The 14827-nt window shown below is 52.7% G+C and overlaps 1 protein-coding gene across 4 annotated transcripts in view; it reads right to left on the bottom strand.

Annotated features, from left to right (window-relative positions):
• nras (NRAS proto-oncogene, GTPase) overlaps positions 1 to 14827 on the bottom strand; it is an 86354-nt gene that overhangs the window by 58968 nt on the left and 12559 nt on the right. Inside the window, exon 1 of one of the 4 annotated variants that reach the window (XM_080210196.1) lies at positions 9671 to 9771. The exons of 1 other annotated variant lie outside the window; for it this stretch is intronic. The gene's annotated coding sequence lies outside the window, so the exon portion shown is untranslated. Of the gene's footprint in view, positions 1 to 4056; positions 4305 to 9495; positions 9607 to 9670; positions 9772 to 14827 lie in introns of those variants that run through there. 2 more of the 4 variants (XM_080210195.1, XM_080210199.1) reach the window with 2 other exon arrangements.

Raw genomic sequence — 14827 nt, 5'->3', positions numbered from 1 at the left:
CAAACCTCAAGAATGGATATATATGCATCACATACCAGACAGATTGTGCTGATGCGTGGGAATTATGAAAGCATGGAGCTAAAGAAAAACTGAATGAGACCACCCAAAATCATCAGCTAGGACTTTGAATAACAAACTTAAGATAGCTTCAGTAACACTGCTAAATGAGAATGTAAAAGGAGACAGCTATGTGGCCAGCAGTCTCAGTATATGAATTATTTACAGTAATGTCACTATTTCAAACCATTTGTCATAGAGAAATTTCATCTCCAAGCAGTGTCCTGATTTTTTGGGGCATAAGGAAATACTCAAATTTTAATAATGCCCCTTTTCTGACCCTGATTAATATTAGTTGTTAAAGACCACAGCAGATTCATAAACCTATGTTGAGGTGCAACACTGAATATTTTAAAACTAGAACTATTACTATCCTTTGTTTAGTGGGTCTCAGAAAAACAATACTATACCAGAGGCCAATTCCGAAGGACGTAACTGACTTCAATCCCAGTATTTATTCAATTCAATGACTTCTCTAACATCTTGACATGGTACAACCCAACCTGTCATGAACTGAGCCCCATAAAATGCATCAAGAAATAATTAAATGCCAGATAACTACTAGGATCCACTACATGCTGGACTCCCATTCTCAGTTGCACACTGTGGAAGGATGCCAAAAGGCCAGAGGATTCCCTGCATGGAGGGAGTGAAAAAAAAGTCAGCATTTATACAAGACTTTCATTTATGCAGTGCTTTTCACAGACACTTTGCATCTCAAAACACTTCTTGTCAATGAAATGCTCCTAAAAAGTTAATCACTGTTGTAATTGATCACTCATCACCACTCAGCAATTTGAGGCCAGAAAGTCTTGTCCGTAAGGACCTTGATTAAGAAGGGATAATGCTCTGATGCAGCGTCAGAAATGGAAACAGTCAGTTGACGATGATGGGTTTGCTATTTTCCTTTGAGGTATACAAGAATTACTATTTTAAAGAAAATGTCAAGATTAAGCTTGCATGTAGCACAAAATTGCCAAATGCAACACCTGTTCACAAAGATAATTTTAGACAAGTGCTTCTGGCTGAGTGAAGCAAAAATCACCGGAGATCAGCTCGATTTCCACTCTGTAACTCCAGCTGGGAACGGGCACGTCTGGATATTGTTGAGACAGGAACGGGTGTGACTATATCACTTCTATCAACCAATGGAGACTAAGAACCCCATCAAACCTCACATTAGTGACCGGAAAGGGGCTATAGGTGAATGTCACTGCCCTTGGCATCAAGGTAACACGGGATGGAGTTGGCATGAAGGAGGCCTAGTAAAACTGAAGTCAATGGAAATGCCTGGGGAGGTGGCGGAGGGAAGACTCTCCAATAGTTGAATTAAACCTTGCAAAAAGGAAGATGGTTGTGATCAACACACCCTCTAATTTCTTTAGAGTATGTGAGTAACCCTTTGAATTTTTTTTGCACAGATGCACACTTCAGTAATTTAAAGAGGTTGACTTGTGTGTGGCCTTCTCAGATTGCTGTGCACTTAGAGGGACATGGATTGTGGTCAATGGAGGCCAACCATCTCATTCCTCACAGTAATCATAGAAAAATCACAGAACCCTACAGTGCAGAAACAGGCCCTTCGGCCCATCGAGTCTGCACTGACCACAATCCCACCCAGGCCCTTTCTCCATATCCCTACACATTTACCTGCTAATCCCTCTAACCTACACATCCCAGGACACTAAGGGGCAATTTTAGTTAATTAAATTAAAATTAATTAATTAAATTAAATTAATTAAATTAAAATTAAATTTAAATTAAAACAAAATCGACCCATGTTGGACGTGGGGGGCTCGAGGAAGAGTTCTTGGAATGCTGCCAGGATAGTTTCCTCGAACAGTGTGTGTTGGAGCCGACGAGGGAGCGAGCTATCTTGGATCTGGTGCTATGTAATGAGGCGGGTAGAATTAGGGACCTTGTGGTGAAGGATCCTCTTGGCAAGTGTGAGGTGGTCCACTTTGGTAGGAAGAATGGTAGGAAGGACTATTACTTACGGGGCGAAAAACTGCAGCAGGCGACGGTGCAGAGGGACCTCGGGGTCCTTGTGCATGAGTCGCAAAAACCCAGCTTGCAGGTGCAGCAGGTGGTCAGGAAGGCGAATGGGATGCTGGCCTTCATAGCGAGGGGGATTGAATATAAAAGTAGGGAGGTCTTGCTGCAGCTGTATAGGGCATTGGTGAGGCCGCAGCTGGAGTACTGTGTGCAGTTTTGGGCGCCGCACCTGCGCAAAGATATTTTGGCCTTGGAGGGAGTGCAGAGGAGGTTTACTAGGCTGATACCAGAGTTGAGGGGGTTGAGCTATGAGGAGAGGCTGAATAAACTGGGCTTGTACTCGTTAGAGTTTAGAAGAATGAGGGGAGATCTCATTGAGACGTATAAGATGATGAATGGGATGGATAGGATAGAGGTGGAAAGACTCTTCCCGCTCAAAAAAGACAGTAGGACTAGGGCGCACAGCCTCAAGATAAAAGGGGGGCGGTTTAGAACGGAGTTGAGGAGGAACTTCTTCACTCAAAGGGTGGTGAATCTCTGGAATTCTCTGCCCGTTGAAGTGGTGGAGGCTGCCTCGCTAAATATTTTTAAGACGCGGGTTGATGGTTTTTTGATAGGAGAGGGGATTAAGGGTTATGGGGAGAGGGCGGGAAAGTGGAACTGAGCAGCGACAGATCAGCCATGATCTTATTGAATGGCGGGGCAGGCTCGAGGGGCTGGATGGCCTACTCCTGCTCCTATTTCTTATGTTCTTAGCATGGCCAATCAACCTAACCTGCATATCTTTGGACTGTGGGAGGAAACTGGAGCACCGGGAGGAAACCCGAGCACCGGGAGGAAACCCACGCAGACACGAGGAGAATGTGCAAACTCCACACAGACAGTGACCAGAGCCAGGAATCAAACCCAGGTCCCTGGAGCTGTGAAGCAGCAGTGCTAACCACTGTGCTAGCATGCCGCCCCCAAATGCCCAAAGCTAAACCATCTTCATCTGCTTGACCAATTTTCAGGCAATTTCTGTGCTGGCATATACATCATCTATTGTGTATGGAGAATATTTGTGCAAGGAACTGGATATACCTCTTCACTTTACTTTTGTAGATCTCACTAAAGTATCGGATACATTAGCAGGACAAGCTCATTGGTCTTGTCTGTTCTTTCCATGATAACAAATGCTACTATACAACTATACAACATCACTGCTGACAGTTTCAGGATGAAGAACAGAATCAAACAGGGCTGTAACATCTCCATACTGATCATACTTAACAACAACCTTGCTGGAAATCAGTAGTAAATTCTAGTAAAATTGGTCAACGATCTGATGATGCAAAACTTGCTCCATGTATAGGGAAAACAGCCACCACCTTTGGTCAACTTTTGAAAAGTGCATGGAATGACACGGAGCTGATTCACAACAACAATGGGAGTGTTATCATGTCCACTATAGGCCTGCCAGCGTGGAAAATGCACCGTACATCTGAATACATGCAATCTGCAAATAGACGGAGTATTTTAAGCAGGACCCTAGTGAATGATGCTAAGGATCAAGATGCCCCTATAGCTGTTGCAATTGCCTGTGTCATCTTTGGTTTTGTATTAATATAATGATTGTGTTATGCATGCCTTGTCTGATGGAGAGAAGGTGTGGCAGTAGGTGGAACCTTTCGTGCTTTAAAATGTTTAACTAGAATTCCATCCAACTATCAAGAAAGTTCAGCGACTTTCATCTTCGCTTCTTGCAACATACATCTCATGCAAGGGCAAAATGATAAATGCAAAAGTTCAAGGCAGTGAGGATATCAAAGAACCTTCACAAGAATCAATTAGGTGTTAGCAATAAATGCCGGTCTTACTAATAAGCTTTCCATCAAAATATAAAAAAGAATATATCTTTGAAGGCTCACACTCCACCTCCCAGGTTATCCCGCTCCCTGGACATTTGTCCTAATCATGATCACATTTCCTAATATAACACAATTCGTATATTTGCGTATTTCTCACCTCAGGCTTCAAAGCCCAACTAAACTATGATTGTAGAATGGAATGTGTATCTCTCAAATCTGCACTCCACACTCCAAGTCTCAACTCATTCCTTCACACCTTTCACAACCTCTCCCTTTTACCCTACCAGAGACTGCATTCTCCAAATCTTCTTCAAATGTCAACAAGCCATCACTACCCCATTCATTCATTTCCTATACTCAAACACACCGTACTATACAACTAACCAAGCACCTACACCCTATTCACCAACTGCATACATAGCTAGCTCCAACTGATCCTCACATCCAAAACCCTCCAGCTCCCTGTCACTTCTAAGTCCATCACCCTCACTGAGAACAACCTCCACCTTCGCTTTCCTCCCCTCCCTATTTTCCCTTTGCCTTACATCCCAATTCATCCCTTCATTCCTCCCTATACATATCCCAGTCCACCCTCAAGCAACCTTACCCCCTCACCACTTTTCTCCACCCCTCTGTACTCCATCCCCCCCACCCCAGTCACTTCCATCCCTTCTCTCCTCCCTACACGTCCCAGTCCACCCTCAAGCCACATTGCTCCCTCACCACTTCTTCCACCCTGCCAAACTCCAGCCTTACATCCCATCCCCACAAAACCTCCCCAACTCACTCACTACCCTACCAACACTCCCACTCCTTCTACATTTGTCGCCTTCTCTCGCCGCACCTCACTGCCACCTCTCCCGCTCACTCACTGGGCTCTCCACCTCAGCTCAGTCAGCGGGTCCCACCTCTCCAGATCAGTCACTGCCCCCTCACCCCCTATTCACTCACCGGACTCTCCCAACCCTGCTCACTCACCGGACTCCCCGTCCCTCCTGCTCACTCACCGGATCCCCCACCTCTCCTGCTAACTCACTGGGATCACCGTCCCACTCACCAGGTACTCTCTCTCTCACACTCACTCAACCGACACTGTCTCTTGCTCACTCACTCACTCTCTCTTGCACCGGGCTCTTGCTCCCCACTGCTCTCGCACCGGGCCCTCTCTCTCTCTCTCTCTCTCTCTCCCCTGCTTACACTCCCTTGCACCGGCTCTAGCTCTCCTCCGCTCTCATGCTGGGCTCCTGCTTATCCCGTCAAGCTGTTGCTCTCCCCCAACCCCACTCCAGCGCTAGGCTCCCGCGCTCAACCCCGCTCCTGTGCCGGTCTCTCATGCTCCTACACCGGACTCCCGCTCATCCCCACCAGACTCTCGTTCTACCCCGCATCGCACCGGGCTTCAGGACTCAGCCACACCGGGCTCCAGCTCTTCCCCGCTCTTGTGCCAGGCTCTCAATCTCCCCGCTGCTCCCGTGCCGGGTTCCCGCTCATCCCTGCCAGGCTCTCGTCTCCCCCCGGTCTCGGGCTGCGCCCTCCTCCTGCGCTCTCCCTCACAAGCCCACCGGACGCACGCGCTCTCGCTCACACGCAAGCCGGGCTCACGCCTGCCCGCCGGGCTCTCTCTCTCCCTCACTCGCTCGCCGGGCTCTCTCTCTCCCTCGCTCACTCGCCCGCCCGCCGGGCTCTCTCTCTCCCTCGCTCACTCGCCCGCCCGCCGGGCTCTCTCTCTCCCTCGCTCACTCGCCCGCCCGCCGGGCTCTCTCTCTCCCTCGCTCACTCGCCCGCCCGCCGGGCTCGCTCTCTCCCTCGCTCACTCGCCCGCCCGCCGGGCTCTCTCTCACCCTCGCTCACTCGCCCGCCCGCCGGGCTCTCTCTCTCCCTCGCTCACTCGCCCGCCCGCCGGGCTCTCTCTCTCCCTCGCTCACTCGCCCGCCCGCCGGGCTCTCTCTCTCCCTCGCTCACTCGCCCGCCCGCCGGGCTCTCCCGCTCCCTCGCCCGCCCGCCGGGCTCTCCCGCTCCCTCGCTCACTCGCCCGCCCGCCGGGCTCTCCCGCTCCCTCTCCCTCGCTCACTCGCCCGCCCGCCGGGCTCTCCCGCTCCCTCTCCCCCGCCCGCCGGGCGCTCCCTCCCCCTCGCCCCCTCCCGCCGGGCGCTCCCTCCCCCTCGCCCCCTCCCGCCGGGCGCTCCCTCCCCCTCGCCCCCTCCCGCCGGGCGCTCCCTCCCTCCCCCTCGCCCCCTCCCGCCGGGCGCTCCCTCCCTCCCCCTCGCCCTCCCGCCGGGCGCTCCCTCCCTCCCCCTCGCCCTCCCGCCGGGCGCTCCCTCCCTCCCCCTCGCCCTCCCGCCGGGCGCTCCCTCCCTCCCCCTCGCCCTCCCGCCGGGCGCTCCCTCCCTCCCCCTCGCCCTCCCGCCGGGCGCTCCCTCCCTCCCCCTCGCCCTCCCGCCGGGCGCTCCCTCCCTCCCCCTCGCCCTCCCGCCGGGCGCTCCCTCCCTCCCCCTCGCCCTCCCGCCGGGCGCTCCCTCCCTCCCCCTCGCCCTCCCGCCGGGCGCTCCCTCCCTCCCCCTCGCCCTCCCGCCGGGCGCTCCCTCCCTCCCCCTCGCCCTCCCGCCGGGCGCTCCCTCCCTCCCCCTCGCCCTCCCGCCGGGCGCTCCCTCCCTCCCCCTCGCCCTCCCGCCGGGCGCTCCCTCCCTCCCCCTCGCCCTCCCGCCGGGCGCTCCCTCCCTCCCCCTCGCCCTCCCGCCGGGCGCTCCCTCCCTCCCCCTCGCCCTCCCGCCGGGCGCTCCCTCCCTCCCCCTCGCCCTCCCGCCGGGCGCTCCCTCCCTCCCCCTCGCCCTCCCGCCGGGCGCTCCCTCCCTCCCCCTCGCCCTCCCGCCGGGCGCTCCCTCCCTCCCCCTCGCCCTCCCGCCGGGCGCTCCCTCCCTCCCCCTCGCCCTCCCGCCGGGCGCTCCCTCCCTCCCCCTCGCCCTCCCGCCGGGCGCTCCCTCCCTCCCCCTCGCCCTCCCGCCGGGCGCTCCCTCCCTCCCCCTCGCCCTCCCGCCGGGCGCTCCCTCCCTCCCCCTCGCCCTCCCGCCGGGCGCTCCCTCCCTCCCCCTCGCCCTCCCGCCGGGCGCTCCCTCCCTCCCCCTCGCCCTCCCGCCGGGCGCTCCCTCCCTCCCCCTCGCCCTCCCGCCGGGCGCTCCCTCCCTCCCCCTCGCCCTCCCGCCGGGCGCTCCCTCCCTCCCCCTCGCCCTCCCGCCGGGCGCTCCCTCCCTCCCCCTCGCCCTCCCGCCGGGCGCTCCCTCCCTCCCCCTCGCCCTCCCGCCGGGCGCTCCCTCCCTCCCCCTCGCCCTCCCGCCGGGCGCTCCCTCCCTCCCCCTCGCCCTCCCGCCGGGCGCTCCCTCCCTCCCCCTCGCCCTCCCGCCGGGCGCTCCCTCCCTCCCCCTCGCCCTCCCGCCGGGCGCTCCCTCCCTCCCCCTCGCCCTCCCGCCGGGCGCTCCCTCCCTCCCCCTCGCCCTCCCGCCGGGCGCTCCCTCCCTCCCCCTCGCCCGCCCGCCGGGCGCTCCCTCTCTCTCACGCTCGCTCGCCGGGCGCTCACTCACTCACCGGGCACTCTCTCTCTCACTCACCGGCCACACTCTCTCTCTCTCTCACTCACCGGGCACTCTCTCTCTCACTCACCGGGCACACTCTCCCTCTCTCTCCCTCACCGGGCACTCTCTCCCTCTCTCTCCCTCACCGGGCACTCTCTCCCTCTCTCTCCCTCACCGGGCACTCTCTCCCTCTCTCTCCCTCACCGGGCACTCTCTCCCTCACCGGGCACTCTCTCCCTCTCTCTCCCTCACCGGGCACTCTCTCCCTCACCGGGCACTCTCTCCCTCACCGGGCACTCTCTCCCTCACCGGGCACTCTCTCCCTCTCTCCCTCACTCACCGGGCACTCTCTCCCTCACTCACCGGGCACTCTCTCCCTCACTCACCGGGCACTCTCTCCCTCACTCACCGGGCACTCTCTCCCTCACTCACCGGGCACTCTCTCCCTCACTCACTCACCGGGCACTCTCTCCCTCACCAGGCACTCTCTCCCTCTCTCCCTCACTCACCGGGCACTCTCTCCCTCACTCACCGGGCACTCTCTCCCTCACTCACCGGGCACTCTCTCCCTCACTCACCGGGCACTCTCTCCCTCACTCACCGGGCACTCTCTCCCTCACTCACCGGGCACTCTCTCCCTCACTCACCGGGCACTCTCTCCCTCACTCACCGGGCACTCTCTCCCTCACTCACCGGGCACTCTCTCCCTCACTCACCGGGCACTCTCTCCCTCTCTCACTCACTCACCGGGCACTCTCTCCCTCTCTCACTCACTCACCGGGCACACTCTCCCTCTCTCACTCACTCACCGGGCACTCTCTCCCTCTCTCACTCACCGGGCACTCTCTCCCTCTCTCACTCACTCACCGGGCACTCTCTCCCTCTCTCACTCACTCACCGGGCACTCTCTCCCTCTCTCACTCACTCACCGGGCACTCTCTCCCTCTCTCACTCACTCACCGGGCACTCTCTCCCTCTCTCACTCACTCACCGGGCACTCTCTCCCTCTCTCACTCACTCACCGGGCACTCTCTCCCTCTCTCACTCACTCACCGGGCACTCTCTCCCTCTCTCACTCACTCACCGGGCACTCTCTCCCTCTCTCACCGGGCACTCTCTCCCTCTCTCACCGGGCACTCTCTCCCTCTCTCACTCACTCACCGGGCACTCTCTCCCTCTCTCACTCACTCACCGGGCACTCTCTCCCTCACCAGGCACTCTCTCCCTCTCTCCCTCACCGGGCACTCTCTCCCTCTCTCACTCACCGGGCACTCTCTCCCTCTCTCACTCACCGGGCACTCTCTCCCTCACCGGGCACTCTCTCCCTCACCGGGCACTCTCTCCCTCTCTCACTCACTCACCGGGCACTCTCTCCCTCACCGGGCACTCTCTCCCTCTCTCCCTCACCGGGCACTCTCTCCCTCTCTCCCTCACCGGGCACTCTCTCCCTCACCGGGCACTCTCTCCCTCACTCTCTCACTCACCGGGCACTCTCTCCCTCCCTCACTCACTCACCGGGCACTCTCTCCCTCACCGGGCACTCTCTCCCTCTCTCACTCACCGGGCACTCTCTCCCTCTCTCACTCACCGGGCACTCTCTCCCTCACCGGGCACTCTCTCCCTCTCTCACTCACCGGGCACTCTCTCCCTCTCTCCCTCACCGGGCACTCTCTCCCTCACCGGGCACTCTCTCCCTCACCGGGCACTCTCTCCCTCTCTCACTCACCGGGCACTCTCTCCCTCACCGGGCACTCTCTCCCTCACCGGGCACTCTCTCCCTCTCTCACTCACCGGGCACTCTCTCCCTCACCGGGCACTCTCTCCCTCTCTCACTCACCGGGCACTCTCTCTCTCTCTCACTCACCGGGCTCTCTCCCTCTCACCGGGCTCTCTCTCTCTCTCACTCTCACCGGGCTCTCTCTCTCACTCACCGGGCACTCTCTCTCTCTCTCTCTCACTCTCTCTCACCGGGCACTCTCTCTCTCTCACTCACTCTCTCACTCACCGGGCTCTCTCACTCACTCACTCACCGGGCTCTCGCTCTCCGGCCCCGCTCCGGGCTCGGGCGGTGGGCTGGGGCGCTGCGCATGCGCGCTCCCCGCTGCACTAACGGCTCCCGCTCGCGCCTCCGCCCCGGGGACAGCCCTCGCCGTCAGGGCCCCACCACACCGGGGCATGGCACCACCCCTGTTACCCGATCCTTACCACCCAGCCGGGGTCTACTGTGCCGCTTTTAATGTTAATACAGCCGCCGCCCTCGAGGCCGAAAGTATTATTTTTGTTTCAGGCGGAGCAGGTACCTCATTCTGTGGGTCCTTGCAGTGCGCATGTGCGATGGCCGCAGTCCTTCTGGGACCTGTAGTCTTTGGGCTGGAGGCCTGCATGGTGACGTCACCCTGCTCATGGAGTTATAAATAGCCCATATAAAAGCAGGGAGTGACTGAGCAAGGAAGTGTCAGTGTTCAATAGCAGCAGTAGTAGCAACAGGCCTAGTTCCATAACATGGGAGATAGTGCAAATTTCATACAGCAGATCAATAACAATAACACTCCACATCATAGAAATTAATCATTTAGGATGATACAATGGTTAGTACTGCTGCCTCACAGCACCAGGAAGCTAGGTTCAATTCCAGCATTGAGTCACTGTGTGGATGTGTGAAATATGCACTTTCTCCCTGTATCTGCATGGGTTTCCTCCAGGTGCTGTGCTTTCTCCCCACATCAAAGATGTGCGGTTAAGTTAATTAGCCTTGCTGAATTGCCCCTTGGTTTCTGGGTAAATATGTGGGGTTACAGGAATTAGAGCCTGGATGGGTTTGTTCCTGATGGGCCAAATGGCCTTCTTAATAGCACGTAGGTGGTACAATGGTTAGCACTGCCGCCTCTACAGTGCCAGGGACCTATGTTGAATTCCAGCCTTGGGTGACTATCTGTATGGTGTTTGGACTCGCTGTGTCTGAGTGAGTTTTCTCCCACAGTCTCCCCATTTGTGTGTGGTTTCCTCCCACAGTCTGAAAGACATGCTGGTTAGGTGCATTGGCTGTGCTAAATTCTCTCTCAGTGTACCTGAATTGATGCCGGAGTGTGGCAACTAGGGAGTTTTCACAGCAACTTCAGTGTTAATGTGAGCCTACTTACGACACTAATAAACTTTAAACTAATTTACCCCTTAGTTTCAGGATAAATATGTGGGGTTAAAGGAATAGGGTTGTATTGTTGATGCAGGATCAATGGGCTGAATGGCCTCATTCTGCACTGTAGAGATTCTATGATCTTAGCTGATCATGTGTGTTTGGAATTAATTGGCACTGGGGGCGTAAAGCATCTGAAACCACAGATGTGCCTCCAACAAATAAAATGACACTGTCCTGAAGTGACTGATGTTAAATGATACACATTAATCTCAGGATACAAATAATTTGTTCTCACCCTCTTGAATTTCGTTCCCAAATTTCTGAAGTGGTCTTCTATTTTGTGCCTTAGAACTTTCTCCCAGGCATTCATTTTTCTCACCCAAAGCCTTTAATTGAATTTTCAGCCACAGGAATCTATTATTGTGTGTTCTATATATAAATGATACAAATGTCGCCTTTTAATTGCTCCCTGTGTGGTGGGCAGGGTGGGGAGAATTCACCAATTACTGGATGTAAAGGTGTGTTTTGTGATTAATTCATAGTAATTATGTAAGTTTCTCTTTACAGTCTATTTTGTTTTACCCACCTACTGGGTCACAGCCAAAGTTGCTATGTCCCTTCTGCAGGATAAGTCGATAGAAGCAACTTGCAGAATAAATGGCTGAATGCCTTGCAGTCAGTTTGAATTCAGCCAGCTGTGTAGTTTGGTTAGGTTTAAAGTAAAATCTGCTTTGACATTTGCTATGGGTGACACATGGTCTCGAATAGAAAAATAAAACTTCTCCATGTCAGGTTGGCTGACATTGAGCATAGATTGCAACCTGCATTTCATGTAGCATGATGGGGCAATCCCCCAGATTACTCCCAGCTACTGAGATAGCCCCACCTTACATGGAGACTCTGTAAAACCACACCACAGTCTGAGGATTCAAGGTATACCATTTAGGACAGAGGTGTGGAGACATTTCTCCACCCAAAGAGTAGTGAACCTGTGGAATTCAAGAGGGGGCTGGATATAGCACATGGGGCGAATGGGATCAAAAGTTATGGGGAAAAAGTAGGATTAGGCTATTGAGTTGGATGATCAGCCATTATCGTAATGAATAGCGGAGCAGGCTCAAAAGGATAGCGGAGCAGGCTCAAAAGGTCAAATGGCCTCTTCCTGCTCCTATATTTTAATGTTTCTACATGTAATCAGAATTATGGTGTCTGGTTATTTTAATACTATATGCCTTCAGTGGTCCCAAGTTTTTGAATATTGTGGGAAAGAGACATGTTGCCAAAGCTTTTTTTATCTTTCACCCATTCGGACAAATGCAAGAGCACCAAATTTCAAATGATCACAGCGATTTATACAATTTATATTATAGCTGACTCTAATGGGCTGAGGCATTACCATGGACAATACAGCGGGGAATCTTGTTTATATCTGTGCCAAGGAGCAGAGACAGCTTATCGTTATTTTTCTCTCTTTTGCTTCTTCATTATCCCCCATTACCACTCTTGTTAACTCTGCACCACCGACTATTTTGCCATTTGAATCATAGAATTCCTACAATACAGAAGGAAGCTGTTCAGTCCATCGAGTCTGCACTGTCAACAATCTCACCCTATCCCCGTAACCCCACATATTTCCTTAAAAGAGGACCCTGCTAATTCCCCCGAAACTAGGGTCAATTTAGTATGGCCAATCAACCTAACCCGCACAACTTTGACTATGGGAGGAAACCAGAGTACCTGGAGAAAACCCACGCAGACACAGGGAGAATGTGCAAACTCCACACAGGTCGTGGCCCAAGCCCGGAATTGAATCCGAGTCCCTAGTGCTGGGAGGCAGCAATGCTAACCACTGTGCCACCATGCTGCCCCATAATCTTTTGCCGCCCTCACCAATTTCACCTGATTGAAACCTGCTATGTTTCTAATTGTTGTTACGACCATAGGTGTGGTCCCCCACAAGTTGTTGATCCAGGTGAGACCTCTCAATTCGCTACTGTCTGGGTAGGAGACCCCAAATTGTTACAAACCCGAATGAGAAGGGATGACTAATTCTGTCTACGTTTGTATTCAACCCACCATCTGCTGGTAGCAACAAGGGTTTAATCTAACCAGGTTTCCTTCCCTCCAATACCTTTTTACATAAATAGTTATGTTTTAAAAGGAGCCAATTTAACCAGAATTTCTTGAGTTAAGATAGATGAAATGTATTAACTACTAAGGATAGATGATAAAACACTTCATAGAATCCCTACAGTACAGAAGGAGGCCATTCAGCCCATTGAGTCCGTGCTGACCAGATCCCACTCAGGCCCTATTCCCATAACACTACACATTTACCCCGCTAATCCCCCTGACACTAGGGTCAATTTAGCATGGCCAATCAACCTAACCCACACATCTTTGCATCTACATTCATATGGATTACAAGTAAGAATTGAGTTCAATAGTAAATAAATGTAAATAAACGTACATTGAGTTGCATGGAGTAGGTGGTGAAGCATTGCGTCCATTACACATTGATTCCACTATAGTTGAGTCCACTATGGATGCTGGCAAATCTGCTGAGTTTTTCTAGCACCCTCTATTCTTGTTTCATACTCTAGCACCCACGATATTTTGTTGAGTTCTGTTGGTGAGTAGTCGATGCTTTGATTCAGATATTTTATGGTTTGGTAGAGAGATTTCAGTTCTTTATTTTTCCAGCTGCGATCCTTTATTTGGCTTCCAAAGTCAGGGAGAGAGTTTTAGATATTCCTGCAAAAGATGGTTATTTTTGCAGGGGTCCTGCTTTGGTTACTGTATCACAATCCTTCAGTGTGGAAAACTTTTCTCAAAGCACAAACACATGGGGATTTTCACAGTAACTTCACTGCAGTGTTAATGTAAGCCCACTTGTGACACTAATAAATGAAGTTTAAAACTATACTGATTGACAGACTGGCAGAGCACGCATAAGAGGTAGGTAGCAGCCAGCTCTCTTTTAATCCCTTCTTTGTATATTGCAAGAAGAAACCGGAATATGTGAATCCATTTGGGCAATTACACCCAGGGTCTTTGAGATGAGACAGTTGTTATGTAATCAGTCTCTGGCTGCTTTTGGAAGTACCTTGTCTGGAAACACAGGGAGGGATTTCATTGTCCCTTGGAGAAACACCCTGCAGCCATTCCTGTCAGTGCCTGACTGTACATTTTTTGCTATTTTTGGGGTTTGAGTCCATTTTAAAGTATAAAATTGGGTCATTTTAAAATCCACCATTTCTGTGTATAATTCCATTTTTTCTTCCTCCATCACCATAACATCATTCTCAATTCTGATGAAACATTATCGACGTGTAAAGTTAAGTCTGTTTCTCCCTCCACAGGTGCTGCCCGATATGCTGTGTTTTTACAACATTTTCAGTTTTTAATTCAGATTTCCAGTGTCTGGAGTAGTTTGTTTTCGCCTTTGAAAGAGCACTTGTGCTTCTAGTCCTGTTCTTTTGTCTGTAATTCTGTGATTTCCACGTCCTCAAGTATCTGCCCAACTCCTACTTAATATCTTTCTCTACATTCTTCACTCTCCTTTCCTTCTCTATGTAAGGTATGCTTTGTCTGTGTAGCGCGCGAGAAACAGTACTTTTCACTGTAGGTCAATAACATGACCACAATACATCAAATCAAATCAATATTATTTATGGAACCAGTTTACATCACTTTTACAGGCAGAGTGTTGCAAACCCCAACAACTCTGAGTGAAAAATGAATCTCCTCAGCTCCTTTCTAGCCCTTTTACCAATCCTCTCAAATCTATGACATCATGTTGCTAACTCATTCATGAAGTTGTTCTTCTGTCATCTGCAATAAATATGGAATTGAAAGCTAGTCTCAATAATGGTGATCATAAAACTATCATCAAATGTCATAAGAATGCACTGCTTCATTAATGTCATTTAGGGAAGAAAATCTGCTGTCCTTACCTAGTCTGACCACATGTAATGCCAGACCCACAGCAATGCATTGAATGTTTAACTGCCCTCTTAAACAGTCCTATCAAATTTCTTATGATAGTCACAGGGGATCGTCAATAGATCTCACTGTGGGCCTGTAGCCCAGTCCATCACCCAAACCAGCTCTGTCTACCCTTCCCACTGCCTCGGAAAAGCAACCAGCATAATCAAGGACCCCATGCGCTCCAGATATTCTCTCTTCCACCTTCTTCCATTGGGAAAAAGATACTACAGTCTAAA

The sequence above is a fragment of the Carcharhinus amblyrhynchos genome, chromosome 22 (assembly GCF_965287045.1).
Source record: "Carcharhinus amblyrhynchos chromosome 22, sCarAmb.v2.hapA, whole genome shotgun sequence".
In the NCBI taxonomy this organism is placed as follows: Eukaryota; Metazoa; Chordata; class Chondrichthyes; order Carcharhiniformes; family Carcharhinidae; genus Carcharhinus; species Carcharhinus amblyrhynchos.
This window is presented reverse-complemented; position numbering and strand designations above follow the sequence as displayed.